Source organism: Nicotiana tabacum, chromosome 15 (assembly GCF_000715075.1).
Source record: "Nicotiana tabacum cultivar K326 chromosome 15, ASM71507v2, whole genome shotgun sequence".
Lineage (NCBI taxonomy): Eukaryota > Viridiplantae > Streptophyta > Magnoliopsida > Solanales > Solanaceae > Nicotiana > Nicotiana tabacum.
This window is the reverse complement of record NC_134094.1, coordinates 42291975-42308682: the sequence shown is the minus strand read 5'-3', so window position 1 is coordinate 42308682 and position 16708 is coordinate 42291975.

Sequence of the window (16708 nt, the reverse complement as noted above, 5' to 3'; positions counted from 1 at the left end):
AAGGACCTGAAATTGCTGAGCATTTTTTAGTTGTGGACTTTAGTTTTAGGTTGTTACTCATTTCTTTACAATTGAAAAAATGAAAAAGGGTAAAAAAAAAAAAATACCCCTTTACTATGCGGAAAAGATTATTTGTACCTCCGTTATGTACTATCGGTCCATCATAGCCTTCGGCGTTATAGAATTGGCACAAAAATACCCCTCAGCAGTCAGGGTCCTACACCATGGCTAATGTCACATAGGTAATTTATGTCAGTCCGAATTCTGCCCGAGGTTCACCACTGTGCGGCAGTCAAGCCCAACCTTTACTTCAGCCTTTCAACACTTAGAATATTCTTAGGGACGTTTGGGACTAAGAATAATTTAGGCAGCAAAGTAAAGTAAAGGCACATAAGAAATTTACAGGATTTTCTTCCCAACTCGTATTAAAATGTGAATACAAGAACACAATAAAGCCAACCCTATGGCCAAGAACAAAGAACACCCTAGTTCCCTGCCCCAGAATGACTTCCTACCCATGAACACCCTAGTTCCCTACCCTTAAGAATTACACTTAGACGTTTTTAGTTAGCATTTGCCACAAGACTAAGTTATGCCCTTTGGAACAAGCCTATGCATGTTTTTATAGTGCAGGCTGCCCAATCACACTTGGCAATATCTAAAACAATCAGTTGACAAGTCCCAACTGATGGGAAAACATGAGAGACATGCATAAAAACGTGCATCCACTTAGCCCATGATCAGTCATGCTTGGATGTGGTAGTTATAGCCGCTCAACTGCATTGCCATGTGCCCAGCACACTTTGTAACTGCTGCTTGTGCACTGCATGTGCTTGTTTTGGCCAGCTGCTGCGTGCCCAAGGCTGGCATTGCGCCCAACCTTGCCCTTTGACACTGCTCCACCCCAATGTCATGGCCACAACTTGTCGCCCATGACTTAGCAGCACACGCCCACTGCCACAACTGGTTTCTCATGTCAAGTCGCCCCCAATTTGATCAAATTTGCCCATGCCGATGTCATAGCTTGCCTTGCCATGTCTTGGCCTTTGCCTTGACATGGATTTGCTTTGCCATTATCATGCCAACCTGCACGTCCATGTGAAATGCGCGTTGCCTCCGTCAAGGTACGTTTGTTAACCCTGCATAGTCTGTCATGCCGAGCTACCCGTCATGATGTAGCCCAAATTTTCAGGTTGTGTGTTAAGGCCATCATGAAAATCCTTGTCACAACCAATATTTACCGAGGAACTTTGTCAAGAGGCTAAGAACTAACATCATTACACATGGCCTGACATTTTGTTGAGGTGGATGTCACGTGGCATGCCACCTCACTGCCCTACCCCATTTTACCCTCTCCCCCAATTGTTTTCTCCAAAACCACCTGAATATCCTTTTTATGAACATTACTATATAGTTCCCTCACCTTCCACGTAAATCTATTTATTTTACAATACCATCAAAACTCAAAACTTTTAACCACTTCCATGTCCTTCTCCACAACGCAAGATCCTCTGTATAGATATACTTAATTTTTTTGAGGCCATTATATTTATTTTTTAATGTATAGATAGACATGTAAAGTACTATGGGGTGTTCTATATTTTCTTGTAAATTGATGTTGAATTTTCAAAAATACGAATTAGTTGATCTTTAATTGAATTAAAGAAAGATAAAAATGCGTGCAAGAAAAATGCATCCATTGCTCTATATAACATTAAAGAATGGTACTTCGGAGATCGAAAACCAGTTACCAAAGCCGACATTGATCCAGTTTTAAAGTTTAAACAAAACTCTCATTTAGTTTTAGTTAAGGGGCTGTATATGAAAAAATATGTTCATATTTAATGATCGCATGAGAAAGCGACACGTGGAGCCGAAGACAGAAAATATTCGGGCCTGGAGGCAATGATCACGTTTGTCATGGGAGAGAATGATATTTATAAAGGCAAAATAAATGCCTGCCACCCGGTAGCATTCAATGAAGAATATTCTATAGCATTAAGTGCATGGTCCGTTATAGAGAATATGGCATTCACTGCCCACCATCACACAATCTTCAATGGCCCTCATAATTGTCATTTAAGAAGGGCTTGATCTTAGGACCTTGTTCCCTAGGTGTAACTATAAATAGTGAGCTCTACCATCATTGTAAGGACACGAATTTTCTAACAAACATACACTATATTTTATCAAAAGCTCAATAACATGTTACTTTCTTGCTAACTTTTGTCGTTCTTACTTCCTCCGGAAGCTCTACGCCCGGGACTAAGTTATCCGCGGCTTTATCTCAATTTCGAAGCTAAGTCTTATATTTTTGTCTAATTCATTTATTATTTTAGGATCAAATCGATTCACTTCTCTATAAATCACGTATAAATTCAACTATACCGTTTTACGGATAAACAGTTTGGCGCCCACCGTGGGGCTTAGACAATTGAGTAATTGAATTGATCCCCGTATCTATTACTAACTTGTTTGATTCTTTGTTCTTAGCAAAATTCATTAAAATGGAAGATAACGATGTCAACATCACACACAACGTTGAGGCCCAAGGAAATCAGCATCAACACGAAGATTTCATTAGTGATATCCGCAATGAGGGAGACGAGGCCACGCTGGTTCACAACGGGCAATATCCACGATATGTTCAGGAGGCAACTCCTGATGATACTGAAGACGAGCACATCGTTGAAATGGTAAGGATCCTGAGGGAGCAACAAAAGTCCATTATGGTCCATCTCTCACGGCAGGAGCAGGCCATGACGGAATTAAGGCAGGCATTGTCGGGTGCTTCCAACAACACGAATGGACGAGGTCCAATTCCTCCTGGTACTCCCGCAAACCAAACAACGCAAGGGGTCGATAACAACACCCCGAGGGGTGAAGTTATATCTGATAGGGCCGAGGGAAATGAAAACGGTTCCGGCAATAACAACGAAAACGATTCCTTTAAAACCGAATTCATACGGTTTATGAGGGAAATAAATGCCTGAATGGAGCAAATTCCGGGTGCACCATAGTACTGAAAGGACCGAATTCAAAGAAGTACACCCAATTGCCATTCAAACCAAGCACGCCACCAGAGTTGATCCCAAAGTGGTTCAAAATGCCATATGTGCCAAAGTATAATAGGACTACAGATCCCCAGGAGCATATCACCACTTATACAACAACGGTGAAGGGAAACGATTTGGCTCCGCATGAGATTGAGTTAGTTTTATTAAAGAAATTCGGGGAGACCATCACGAAGGGTGCCCTGACGTGGTATTCACTCTAGCCCCAGCATTTTATAGATTCCTTCGAGATAATCGCGAATTCTTTCATTAAGGCCCATGTCGGAGCCAGGAAGGTACAGGCCCGAAAGACCGACATATTCAGGATCGCACAAGGAAAGTGTGAATTGCTGTGGGAGTTTGTGACCAGATTTCAGAAGGAAAGAATGCTGCTACCGGCCGTACCGGACGAATGGGCAACTGAAGCATTCACTAAAGGTCTGAATCCGAAGAGTTCCGATGCTTCTCAAAAATTAAAGGAAAGTTTGCTCGAGTTCCAAGCAATAACATGGGCAGATGTTCACAACCGGTACGAATCAAAGATAAGAATTGAGGATGATCAGCTCGGTGTCCCAACGTCAACCAAAGGTCGAGACCAAGAGAAGAATAAAGAGAAGTCAAGATATGAGTTCGATTTAGATCGACAGTCTTCAAGGGGTCATTTCTGCCCTATGAATGGGCTGAAGAACGCGACAGAGGTTTTCAGTCGGCAGATAGATTCGCTACCGATAGGATAACCGATCGCGGTCAGAATAATAGGTCATTGCAGGATAAGGAGACATCGAGTTCTCGAGATTCCTCCTATCCCATGCTTTCTGAGTACAACTTCAACGTCAGAGTGGTAGAGCTGGTGTTGGCTATGAGGAACATCAAAGAGGCACGGTTCCCGAAGCCAATGAGATGCGATCCCAGCCAAAGGGATCCTAATTTATGATGCAAATATCAGGGGACCAACGGTTACTGGACAGGGGATTGTCGGCATCTCCGCAAGGAAGTGGCAACATTACTAAAAAATAGTCATCTTAGAGAGTTTTTAAGTGACCTGGCTAACAACAACCACAGTTGCAATCGTGATAATGCAAAACCTTCAAAAGCAGGAGAAGATCCCCCGTGCTTGACGATTAACATGATTTTTGGGGGGAACGAGATTAATGACGTGACATTCTTGGTGGTAAAAAAGACAAAGGTGTTAGTGACTCATAGCAAGAGACTTCGGGAAGTCGCTGAGGGACGCAGATGGACTGGTGCTGCCGCACAACGATGTGTTGGTTATCTCTTTAAATGTCCTAGATTTTAAAATTAAACATGGTTTGGTGGACCTAGGAAGTTCGATAAACATCATCCAATGGAGAGTGTTGGAGCAAGACAAGCTCACTGGAAGCATCATTCCGGCCACGAAACTCCTCGTCGGATTCAACCTAATAAGTGTGACAACCCGAGGAGAGATCTTGCTGCCCACGAATGCCGAGGGGGTGATGAAGACGACCCTTTTCGAGGTGGTGGATAGCGATATGGGATATAATATTATCATGGGTAGACCGTGGTTGCACAAGATGAAGGCTTTGCCATCAACATATCATTAGTTGCTGAAATTCCCTAACTCCAGAGGGAATTAAACAAATAAGAGGCGACCAACCAACAACAAGGGAGATGAATGCAATATCAGTTTCTAGTAGCAAAGGGAAGGAGCATGCGACATAGCAATTACAGGAATCGAAGCCCGCTCCCAAGCCGAGCGAAGTCAACTAACGGGGGAGGAGTCGTCGGAATCCTATCAGGTACAAGATATTTTTAGGTACCAGAGGAAACGGACGCAACAAAATCTACGGCAGAAGAACTGGAAGAAGTCGCATTGTTCGAAAAATTCTTGGAGAGGAAGTTCCACTTGGGGACAAGATTACACCCCGAGCTCAGGTATGGATTTATTGAATTTCTTAAACTTAATGTCAATTATTTTGCATGGCCGCATGCAGATATGACAAATATCCTGGCAGAAGTGGCCTTGCAAAAACTAAGCCTGGATCCCAACATCCCTCCGGTAAGACAGAAAAAACATCCTATTGCCGAGGTCAGGAATAAATCGTCAAAGAAGAGGTAACTGGCTTTCTTGATATTGGTTCAATCCGAGAGGTAAAGTATCCTGACTGGCTAGCTAATGTAGTAGTAGTTCCAAAGAAGAATAATAAGTTTTGCATGTGCGTAGACTATAAGGATTTGAATAAGGCGTGCCCAAAAGACTCATTCCCATTGCCAAAAATTGATCAAATAATTGATGCGACGGCCAGACACGAGTTAATGAGTTTCCTCAATGCTTACTCCGGGTGCAACCAAATCAAGATGAACCTGGAGGATGAGGAAAAAACTTCGTTCATAACGAACTTTGGCACATATTGTTACAATGTGATGTCCTTGGGGCTAAAGAACGCCGAAGCCACTTATCAACGGCTCGTAAACAAAATGTTTGAGAAAAAAATAGGGAAAACTATGGAAGTTTACATAGATGATATGCTGGTTAAGTCTTTGAATGCAGGTGACCATCTGAAACACTTGCAAGAGACCTTTGACATCTTGAGGAAACACAACATGAAGCTTAACCCCGAGAGGTGTGCATTCGGGGTCAGCTCCGGTAAGTTCCTTGGATTGCTTGTGTCACAAAGGGGGATCGAGGTTAACCTCTATAAAACTAAAGCCATCGAAGACATCCCGGACCAGCTATCAAGCGTTAAAGAGGTTCAAAGGCTAACAGAGAAATTAGACGCTTTGAGCAGATTCATTTTCCGGTCTTCGGAAAAATATCATCACTTCTTCGCACTTCTCAAAAAGAAGAATAACTTTTAAAGGGCACCAGAATGTCAGCAGGCTCTGAAAAGATATTTGTCAAGTCCTCCGCTACTGTCGAAACCGGAGGAAGGCGAACAACTACTGATCTACTTAGCGGTCTCGAAGGTAGCAGTAAGTGTTGTTTTAGTACGCGAGCAAGAAGGTATGCAATCTCCTATTTATTATGTAAGTAAAATTTTGACAGGAGAAAAAACTCGCTACCCACATCTGGAAAAATTGGCCTTAGCACTCGTAGTCGCCGCTCGAAAGCTAAGGCCTTTTTTCCAATGTTACCCGATAGCTATGGTGACCACTTTTCCCTTCCGAATATTCTTCATAAACCTGAACTCTCAGGTAGGCTGGCCAAGTGGGCCGTCGAAATGAGCGAATTTGACGTAGAATATAAACCCAGGACTGCAATTAAGTCACAAGTTTTGGCCGACTTTGGGGCCAATTTCAATACGAGACTTTTACCTTTGGCTACCAAAGAAGCAATAATGGTGTCAAAATCATTCTCGGGAGTTTGGACCTTGTTCACAGACGGAGCTTCCAATGTGAAAGGGTCCGGGCTCGGCTTAGTGTTGACCACGCCCTCGGGAGAAACCCTAAGGCAGGCCATAAGAACTGTTCCTCTGACTAACAATGAAGCGGAGTATGAAGCTTTGATTGCAGGGCTCGAATTGGCCCAGGGATTGGTCTCCGAGGTTAAAGAAATCAAATGCGACTCCCAACTGGTAGTAAATCAAATCTACGGGATCTTTGAAGCCAAAAAGGAATGCATGCAACAATACATACCGAAAGTCCAGGCTCTACTCACTCGGTTCTGGGAATGGTCAATTACGCATATCCCGAGGGAAGACAATACAGAAGCAGATGCACTAGTCAACCTTGAATCGTTCACAAAGATAAAGGGATCGAATTTTGGTACGATAGTACCGCTTATGCATTCAGTGTTAGATGCAAATAGCTAGTATGAGGTAAACGTGACCAATCTGGTCTGGGACTGGAGAAACGAGATTATTGACTATCTTGAGCATGGAAAGTTGCCTGAAAATCCTAAGGCATCTCGGGCACTGCACATTAAAGCAGCTCGAGACAGCTTCAAGGGAAATCAATTATATAGAAGATCTTTCCAAGGCCCATTCGCCCGATGTTTGGGAGCCTCCGAAGCTAATTATATTATGCGAAAAGTCCACGAATGGATTTGCGGAAATCACTCAGGCACAGATTCCTTAGTGTTAAAATTAATTAGGGCAGGATACTACTGGCCTCGGATGGAACAAGATGCCAAATCTTATGTTCAAAAATGTGATAAATGTCAGCGCTACGCACCGTTGGTACATCAACTGACAGAGCCATTGCACTCAGTTTTATTGCCATGGCCGTTCATAAAGTGGGGAATGGATATCGTCGGACCACCGACTCCTGGTAAGGTAAGATTACTTTTGATTTTACTGACTATTTTTTAAGTGGGTTGAAACAGGTCCTTACTAGAAGATCGACGAACGTGAAATGGTAGACTTCATGTGGGAGAATATAATTTGCAGATTTAGGTTACCAAAAGAGATATCACGCGATAACGGGCCACAATTTATAGGCAAAAAGGCAACAAAATTTCTTGAAGACTTGAAAATCAAAAGGATCACATCATCACCCTATCATCCGAGTGCAAACGGTCAAGTAGAATCAACAAAAAGGTGATTATACAACATCTCAAAAAGAGATTGGAAGCAGCTAAAGGTAAATGGCCCGAAGAGTTGCCAGGAGTACTATGGGCGTATCGAACAACAGCCAAATCAAGCATGGGGGAGACTCCTTTCTCTCTTGTGTACGGAGCAGAAGCCCTGATCCCAGTGGAAGTAGGGGAGCCTACCCTGAGATATTTTCGGGCAAACGAAGAAACAAACAATGAAGCAATGCTGGTCAATTTGGAGCTGATCAATGAATGCAGGGACTTGGCGCATATCTGGATGGCAGCCCAAAAGCAAAGAATGGAAAGATATTACAATCGAAGAGCCAACCTCCATTATTTCAAAGTAAGAGACTTGGTTTTAAGGAAAGTAAGTCAGAACACTCGGGAACTTAATGCGGGGAAGCTGGGTCCAACATGGGAAGGCCCCTACCGGGTTTTTGCTGTCACTTGGAAAGGGTCATACGAGCTAGAAAATCAAGATGGAGAAAAGTTGTCAAGCAATTGGAATGTGACGTAGCTCAAGAGATATTATTGCTAATAAGCCTCGCCTATACTGAAAGTATGTATTGTACTCTTTTTCGCTTCGTTTAGTTTTTCTCCTAATTGGGTTTTTTTGGCAAGGTTTTTAACGAGGCAGCAATGGAAAACATACTACGAAGGAAGCTTTGTTAGCATAAATAAGACCTTTAAATAACAAGGCACGCAAGCAAAGAACCACTACGGAGCAGTTAGATAGCCTTTTGCTCGATAGCAAAGTTCTTACCGGGAAGTAAAGTTTACTGTCGAACAGAGATTACCCGACCGTTCACAAGGGAAAGCCACTGGGGGATTGTTAGATAATCTTTGACTCGATAGCATAAATTCCTGAGGGGAAGTGAAGTTTGCTATCTAACTGAAGATTATCTAGCAATTCATTAGTGGGAACCTCGAAGGTGCAAAACCTCCAGTGTTCCAATTCACATTCTTCACATTCGAACACTGGGGGGAATGATATGAGGATACGGCAATAATGACTGCCACGTCGACCGGAATACGAAAACTAGAAATATAGTTATGTCATCGAGACCGAGTGACTACACGGCTAGCCCCGCAGAAAAAAGTTGTACATGTTAGCCACAAGAAATGGCGATTTCGTTTTAGCACAACGAATGCTTATGTACTTTTGAAAATGGAAGGAATAAAGTAAAGTCCTTTTATTTCTATCTTGTTTCTTGTCTGAACGATGAATTGATCTTATCATTTGAAAGTTAAATAAGTACTTCAAATGCTAGCGCCGTAATGAACAGGACCCTCACGTTAAAGGGTTGATTTCGGAAGAATCTATGCCCGAAATCCAAATACTGCCGGCAGAAAATACACCCGTTGCCTTGCACAAAAAGACGCAAAGAGCAAAACTTGCGCATACACTTAAACAAAAAAAGACGCAAAAGAGAAAAACTTGTGCAACACTTAAGCAAAAAAAGACGCAAGAGAGCAAAACTTGCGCGAATACTTAAACGAAAAGGGCGCAAAGAGAAAAACTTGCACGATTCTTGAACGAAAAGATACTTCTATTCACAAGAAATGTGCCTAACAGCATAAGTACAAAAGTGTAAAAAAGAAAGCAAAAACTAAGCTGCTGCATCTCCAGGACCCAGAGGAAGAGAAGCATCTATGCCCCCATGAGAGTGGGTAGATCCGGTACCGGTTCGATATCTTGGCCTTCACCATTTTGGCCTTTAGCATCGGCGCCTTTCATTTCTTCTTCAGTTCCCGAGAACTCAGAACTGGAACCAGAAGAATCGGTAGCATCAGGCTGGACTGGAAGATCCCTTTTTGCAGTTAACTCCAGCTCATGGGCCTTAGCGATTTTGGCATCAAAGTCAATGACACCCTCTTTAGCCTCCTCCAGTGTTTTTCTCTTCATACTATACATAGCATATATTTTTTCAACAACTAGGGAAGTCGCTCGGTGTTGGAGTTCTTATTTAAGTCGGTCAACCTCGGCAGAAAGGTTATCCCACACGTATTTGGTAGATCGGAGGCTGACATCAAGCTCGCAAATAGTGGAGCTAAAAACTTTACTGTGGTCGATGGTCCTCTTATGCTTCTCCTCCAACCGAGCATACTTCGCCTCGGCATCAATAAGTTCTTCATCTTAGGAGTTTAAGGGTGCCTCCAAATTACGCAATCTTTTAGAAGAGTCAGCCTCACGATCAGATGCAGCAAGAACGTCATTATGGACTTCAACCCATTTGGCCTTACAACAAAAACAACAACAACAACCCAGTAAAATCCCACTAATGGGGTCTGGGGAGGGTAGTATGTATGCAGACCTTACCCTTACCCCAAAAGAGTAGAAAGGCTGTTTCCGAAAGACTCTCGGCTCAAAGAAACAAAAAGACAAAAGGGGAAAAAAGGGAGATAATATTAGTATCACAACAACAATCATAGGATAAATAGGAACACCATGAAATCCAGAAGAAAGATGCAAAGTAAAGGGAGACAATATTAGTAAATATTAGTATCACCACAACAGTCATAAGAAAAATAGGAACATCATGAAATCTAGAAGAAAGATGTAAAGCAAAAGCGATAGCTAGTAAATAGGACCTGCACTGAAAAGAAAAATAGTAAGCCACAACATTCCCACTAGTTATCTTAGACAAAAATCCTACATGGCTAGTCCCACCATGTTACGAAGTAAGGCACGACTCAACTACCTCCTAACCTATAACCCTAATACTCGACCTCCACATCTTTCTATCAAGTGTCATGTCCTCGAAAATCTGGAGCCTCGCCATATCCTGCTTGATCACCTCTCCCCAATACTTCTTAGGTCGCTCTCTACCTCTTCTCGTGCCCTCCGTAACCAGCTGCTCACACCTCCATACCGGAGCATCTGGGCTTCTCCTCTGAACATGTCCGAACCATCTAAGCCTCGCTTCCCGCATCTTGTCATCAATGGGATCCACATGCACCTTCTCCCGAATATCATCATTCCTAATCTTATCTATCTTAGTGTGCCCGCACATCCACCGCAACATCCTCATTTCTGCTACTTTCATCTTCTGGATATGTGAGTTCTTAACGGGCCAACACTCAGCCCCATACATCATGGCCGGTCTAACCACCGCTTTATAAAACTTACCTTTGAGTATCGGTGGCACTCTCTTGTCACACATGACTCCAGATGCTAACCTCCACTTCATCCATCCTACCCCAATACGGTGTGTGACATCCTCGTTAATCTCTCTCCCCTAGATAACCGAACCAATGTACTTGAAGCTGCCTCTACTCGGGATGACCTGCGAATCAAGCCTCACATCCACGCCCACTTCCCCTGGCTCAGCGCTGAACTTACACTCCAGGTATTCTGTCTTCGTCCTGCTCAGCTTGAAACCCTTAGACTCAAGAGCCTGTCTCCAAACCTCCTGCCTCTCGTTAACACCGGCTCGTAACTCATCAATCAGAACTATGTCATCGGCGAATAGCATGCACCATGGCATATCTCCTTGAATATGGTGTGTTAACGCGTCCATCACTAGGGCGAATAAGAACGGACTGAGCGCAGAACCTTGGTGTAGTCCCATTACAACAGGAAAATGCTCAGAGTCGCCTCCTACTGTCCTAACCCGAGTTTTAGCCCCATCATACATGTCCTTAATCGCCATAATGTAGGGAACCGACACACCTTTTGCCTCCAGGCATCTCCAGAGAATTTCTCTAGGAACCTTGTCATATGCTTTCTCTAGGTCAATAAACACCATGTGCAGATCCTTCTTCCTCTCTCTGTATAGTTCCACCAACCTTCTAACAAGGTGTATAGCTTCTGTAGTCGAATGACCCGGCATGAACCCGAACTAGTTGTTGGATACAGACACTGTCATCCTCACCCTCGCTTCAACCACCCTCTCCCACACTTTCATGGTATGACTCAATAATTTGATACCCCTATAATTGTTACAACTCTGGATATCACCTTTGTTCTTATACAATGGAACCACCGTACTCCACCTCCACTCATCCGGCATACTTTTCCCCTTAAAAATAATATTAAAGAACCTAGTCAACCACTCCAAACCTGCTCTCCCCACACACTTCCAAAATTCCACCGGAATCTCATCTGGCCCGGTCGCTCTGCCCCTACCCATTTAGCCTTAGTTTCTTCAAATTGTGCCCTTAATGGGGTGACCTCCTGGCTAAGGGTTACCACTTCTTGCTCGCTTTGCTGCAACTGAGCCTCCAATTCAATGGCCTCAGTAGCTCGTGCTTCCAGTTCTAAGAGGCGAGCAATATTCTGGTCTCGCTCGGCCAAAGGTTGGTCCCGTTCGGAGGTAAGTTCCTCCTTATCATGAATCATCCTTGGAAGGCCCTCGGATGAAAGGAAGTTGGCCTACAAAACAAAAATGCAAATTCAAAATCCTACCGTAACAAAGATAGAAGAAACAACGGAGGAAAAAATATACCCCTGTTGCGTTGTCCATGGCGTTTTTCAACAAACACTCTCCCGAGAGAGTTTGTATCTTATCTCTATTTTTTCTTAAGCCAAAGGCTTCAGATAGTTAGTAAGCTCCACTGACCGGGATAACATATGGCATCCGGTAGAAACTGAGAGGGTAACATTCCTCCTCCTTTGGGTATCTTAGGAGAGGACAACATAATTTTGCCCCAAATTCCCATGAAATGGGGACTAGGGAAAATGGACATCCTCCTCTCGGGCAGCTGCGGCCAGTAGAGATGATGTAGCAGTTGCTGGTGGCGAAGGCAGAGTTGGTGAAGAAAGAGATGAAGCTAGTGGTGAAGCGGCTGCGATAAATGCAGTACTGGTTGTTGGTTACTCATCAACCAAAGACGGCAAGGACCCGGTACTCAGCCTCACGGTACCGGGCATGACAACTGGGACTCGAAAACGAGAGTTAGCATTTTCCACCATATCATACTCCCCCTAGAGCGCCGATACATCATCTTCGGTTGGTGTAACTAACTCAACAGATTGAGCATTCTATTGAGCTGAGGAAGGTCGTCGTCTTCTATGTAGAGAAGCCCCCTCCTCATTGTCTTCTCCATCATCATCGATCACCATAGTGTCTATGTCCGGTTCGAGCGCGGGGCTCATCACCGCAACACCCAAAGACAACTAATGTGTGGCATTCTTTGCCTTTTTATTCTTTCCCCGTCCGCGGAGAAATGTCTCTTTTTTGGTTGCTTGTTCTCCAGCCGGGGACTCCGATAAGAAGCACATTCTCCAGAAGCAGGCCCAGAGATACCTATTTGGGTAATAGCTTCCTGCAGCAGCCTCGCCTTGTCAACAGGACTAGCCAAAACGTCCTCCTCGGGGACGACAACTGAGCCCTGGGGTAGGCCTGAATTCAACAGGAGAGAAAGGTTAATCAACTTCCCTATATGAGAGGTAAAAACAAAATGAGTCCAACTTACCATGATATTTGGCCTTCCACTCATATTTAAGGGCCAACTCTTTCCACGTACGGGTCTCGGGCGTAGTGACATCCAAAATCTTCTGGACCCACTGGTCCAAGCCTTTGACCCTCGGTGGAACCCACCAAGTTGCTGAAACAAGTAAAAGAAGAGGAATCAGTAATAACATAGGGTGATCTTTAACTAAAAGAAGAGGCAAACGATGAACTTACGAATACAGTTCCACATTTCCGGAAAGTGTGAAGCCGTGGCCGAAATGATATCCCTGGTGGCAACTGCAATGAACCATTCCATCAACCCACAATCGTTGTCATTATCCATGATGGCTAGCAAAGCATGGTGGCCACGTTTGCTGAAATTTATCATTTCCCCGCGAAATATCTTGGGGGAATAAAGGTTCATTAACCGATCTAGGGATAGCTCCTCTCCCGTCTCTTGGCATATACGCCGAAGGCAAGCAACTATCCTCCAGAGAATGGTCCCAAAGTGAAGGGATACATATAAACAAACATGAAACCCTTCTTGGGTAAGTTTATCCGCTCCGCCAGATCAGGAGCGATAATGTCTAAATCTTGCCAGTAGTAGTCTTCCTTCATAGCAAGAATACTGTAAGGGCAGATGGAAGAAGGATATACGCCAACGGTCCACGTACGAGAGTTAGTGGAAGGATACTTTTCTTTGAAGTCTTTAGTTGTGATAAGACTTCTTGGGATGATGGTGCTCACCGTAGGAGGAGAAGCATCATCAACTTTACCTTTGTTCTTTGAGGAACTAGGGGTTTTGGAAGAAGAAGCCATTTTTATTAGAAGGGAGGAAAAGGTTTTCTCTGAAGAAGAAGGTTAGAGAAAGTACGAGTTGAGTAAAGAGAGTTTGAGAAAGTTCGGAGAATTATGAAGTGTAAATGAAGAAGTTTGATGCATATAAGTAAAGGAATATGCGGCTAAAATTATGGCCATAAATACCTCGATAACCGACAAAAGAGATGCTAAATTGTGGGATGACGCGTGTTTAAGGCATTAAATGCGGAGAGAGGTGCGTCTAATCAACCGTCAGAAATTTTTCGAAGGGCGTCAGAGAATTTCCCGCCAAAAAAGGTATCTCTACCAACTTCCCCGTGACACAGAGTTATGCCACCAAAAATCAGGGGGACTATCTGTATAGGAAAAAATATGTTCCTATTTAATGATCGCACGGGAAAGTGCCATGTGGAGCCGTAGACAGAAGACAGTCGGGCCCGGAGGCAATGATCTTGTTTTTCATCGGAGAGAATGATATTCATAAAGACAAAATAAATGCCTGCCACTCGGTAGCATTCAATGAAGAATATTCTTTAGCATTAAGTGCATGGTCCGTTACAGAGAACATGGCATTCACTGCCCACCATTACACAATCTTCAATAGCCCTCATAATTGTCATTTAAGAGGGGCTTGATCCTAGGACCTTGTTCCCTAGGTATAACTATAAATAGTGAGCTCTACCATCATTGTAAGGACATGAATTTTCTGACAAACATACACTGTATTTTATCAAAAGCTCAATAACAGTTTACTTTCTTGCTTACTTTTGTCGTTCTTACTACATCCGAAAGCTCTGCGCCCAGGACTAAGATATCTGCAGCTTTATCTCAATTTCGAAGCTACGTCTTATATTTTTGTCTAATTCATTTATCATTTTAGGATTCAATCGATTCACTTGTCTATAAACCACGTATAAATTCAACTATATCAGTTTACGGGTAATCAGGGGTATATATATACTAGTCTTGATTATTGAGAATAAAACCCCATATTTAATGTTCGAACACAACTCGGTGGTCATCCAAAATAAAACAAAGTCACATGTACTCTATTTGTCTTTATTGGGGTAGTTCAAAGATGGCATCCTTTTTATTTGTTCATCAATCATAGTTCATTGCGCAATTTGGAACAAATTGGAGCTTTTATTTATTTGTCCTTGTTGCTTGAATTGTAACGACCCGGTATGTGCTTTTATTAATTTATGACTTGCGGGGATGGTTAGTTCGGGATTTGGAAGGGTTCGGGTTGAAATCGGAACACTTGGTTCCTTAAGGTTGGCTAAAAATGCCAAGTTTGACTCCGGTCAACATTTTGAGTAAACGACCTCAGAATCGGGATTTGACGGTTCCGATAGGTTCGTATGATGATTTCAGACTTGGACGTATATTCGGATCGGGGTTTGTATGACACGGGAGCGTTTTGGCGCCTAATAGTGAAAGTTGGTTCTGTGAAGGCTTTAGAAGTTCTTTAAATTTGTTTTGGAGAGGGTTTTGGTGATATTGTGGTAATAACAGATTTCCAAGACCTAGAATAGTTCCATAATGTCATTTAAGACTTGCACGCAAAATTTGGTGTCAATCAGGTGGTTTAAGCACGTTTCGGCGCATTTGGAGTAAATTGAAGAACTTGAAGTTTATATGTTTGATTCAATGGGTTTTCGGGTGCGATTCTTAGTTTTAATGATGTTTTGGGCATTCTGAGAGTTCGAGCGAGTCCGTTTTATGATTTCAAACTTGCTGGTATGTTCGGGCGGGGCCCCGGGGGCCCCGAGTGCCGATTGAACGAGGCTAGGGCCAAGTTGGGAGCTGAGAGAAACAGCTTAAGCTCCCAGATCTATCATAATCGCACCTGCGCTTGGCCAGCCGTAGGTGCGGGCTCGCATATGCGAGCCACGAGCCACAAAAGCGAAATATCGAGGGCAGCCCAGGAACCGCAGATGCGAAAGATTGGGTGCAGCTGCGTGACTGCATGTGCGAGAGCTGTGGTCGTAGGTGCGGCTAGGCTCGCAGAAACGGCCCCTTCTGTCCGCAGATGCGGAGTAAGGCCAGGTGATGGAAAAACGCACCTGCGAGGAAATTGCCACAGGTGCGAGATCACGGATGCGGCCAAGGCACTGCAGGTGCGAAAATCGCTGGGCAGTGAGGGTTCATTTAATACGGGACTTAGGCCATTTTTATCACATTACACTTTCACTCCAGGGCAATTTGAGAGCTTTTAAAGAGGGGATTTCCCCTAGCACTTGGAGGTAAGTGATTTCTACCAATCTTGAGTTAAATACATAGATTAAGGGTAGCTAATAACTTGTAAATTAGTGAAAAATTATGGGTTTAGGTGAAAACCTAGGTTTTTGATAAAATGAGATTTAACCACGAAATTTGTTATGGAATTTAGTAAAAATCATATACTTGAATTCATAAGGTAATGGGTAACAACTTTCTTCAAATATTTTCGGAATCCGAGCACGTGGGTCTGGGGGTGAGTTTTAGGATTTTGCAAATAGGTTTGGAAAATAATTTTGATAGTTAGGGTATGAACTTTTAAGCATGTATTAATTATTTCATATAATATTTGACTAGTTTCGAGTCGTTTGGAGCCAAATTGAGGGTGGGGCACAAATCTTGGACCAGAAAGTAGGCCTTGAGATGAGGTAAGTCTCTTTTCTAACCTTGTAAGAGGGAATTAACCCCATAGGTAAATTATAACTAATATGTGCTCCTACGTGTGGGAGATACATACGTACGAGGTGAAGAAAGTCCGTACGTAGCTACTATTTATGCTATTATCTTGGTAGCCTAGGACCCATACAATGCTATACTTGAAATGTTTGCACTCCTACTTGTTGAGTTAATTGTTTAAATCATATTGGAGGTTGATAAAAGAATTGTAAAAGGTTAAATTCATTTACTTAAAGTTGCGAATGGAATAC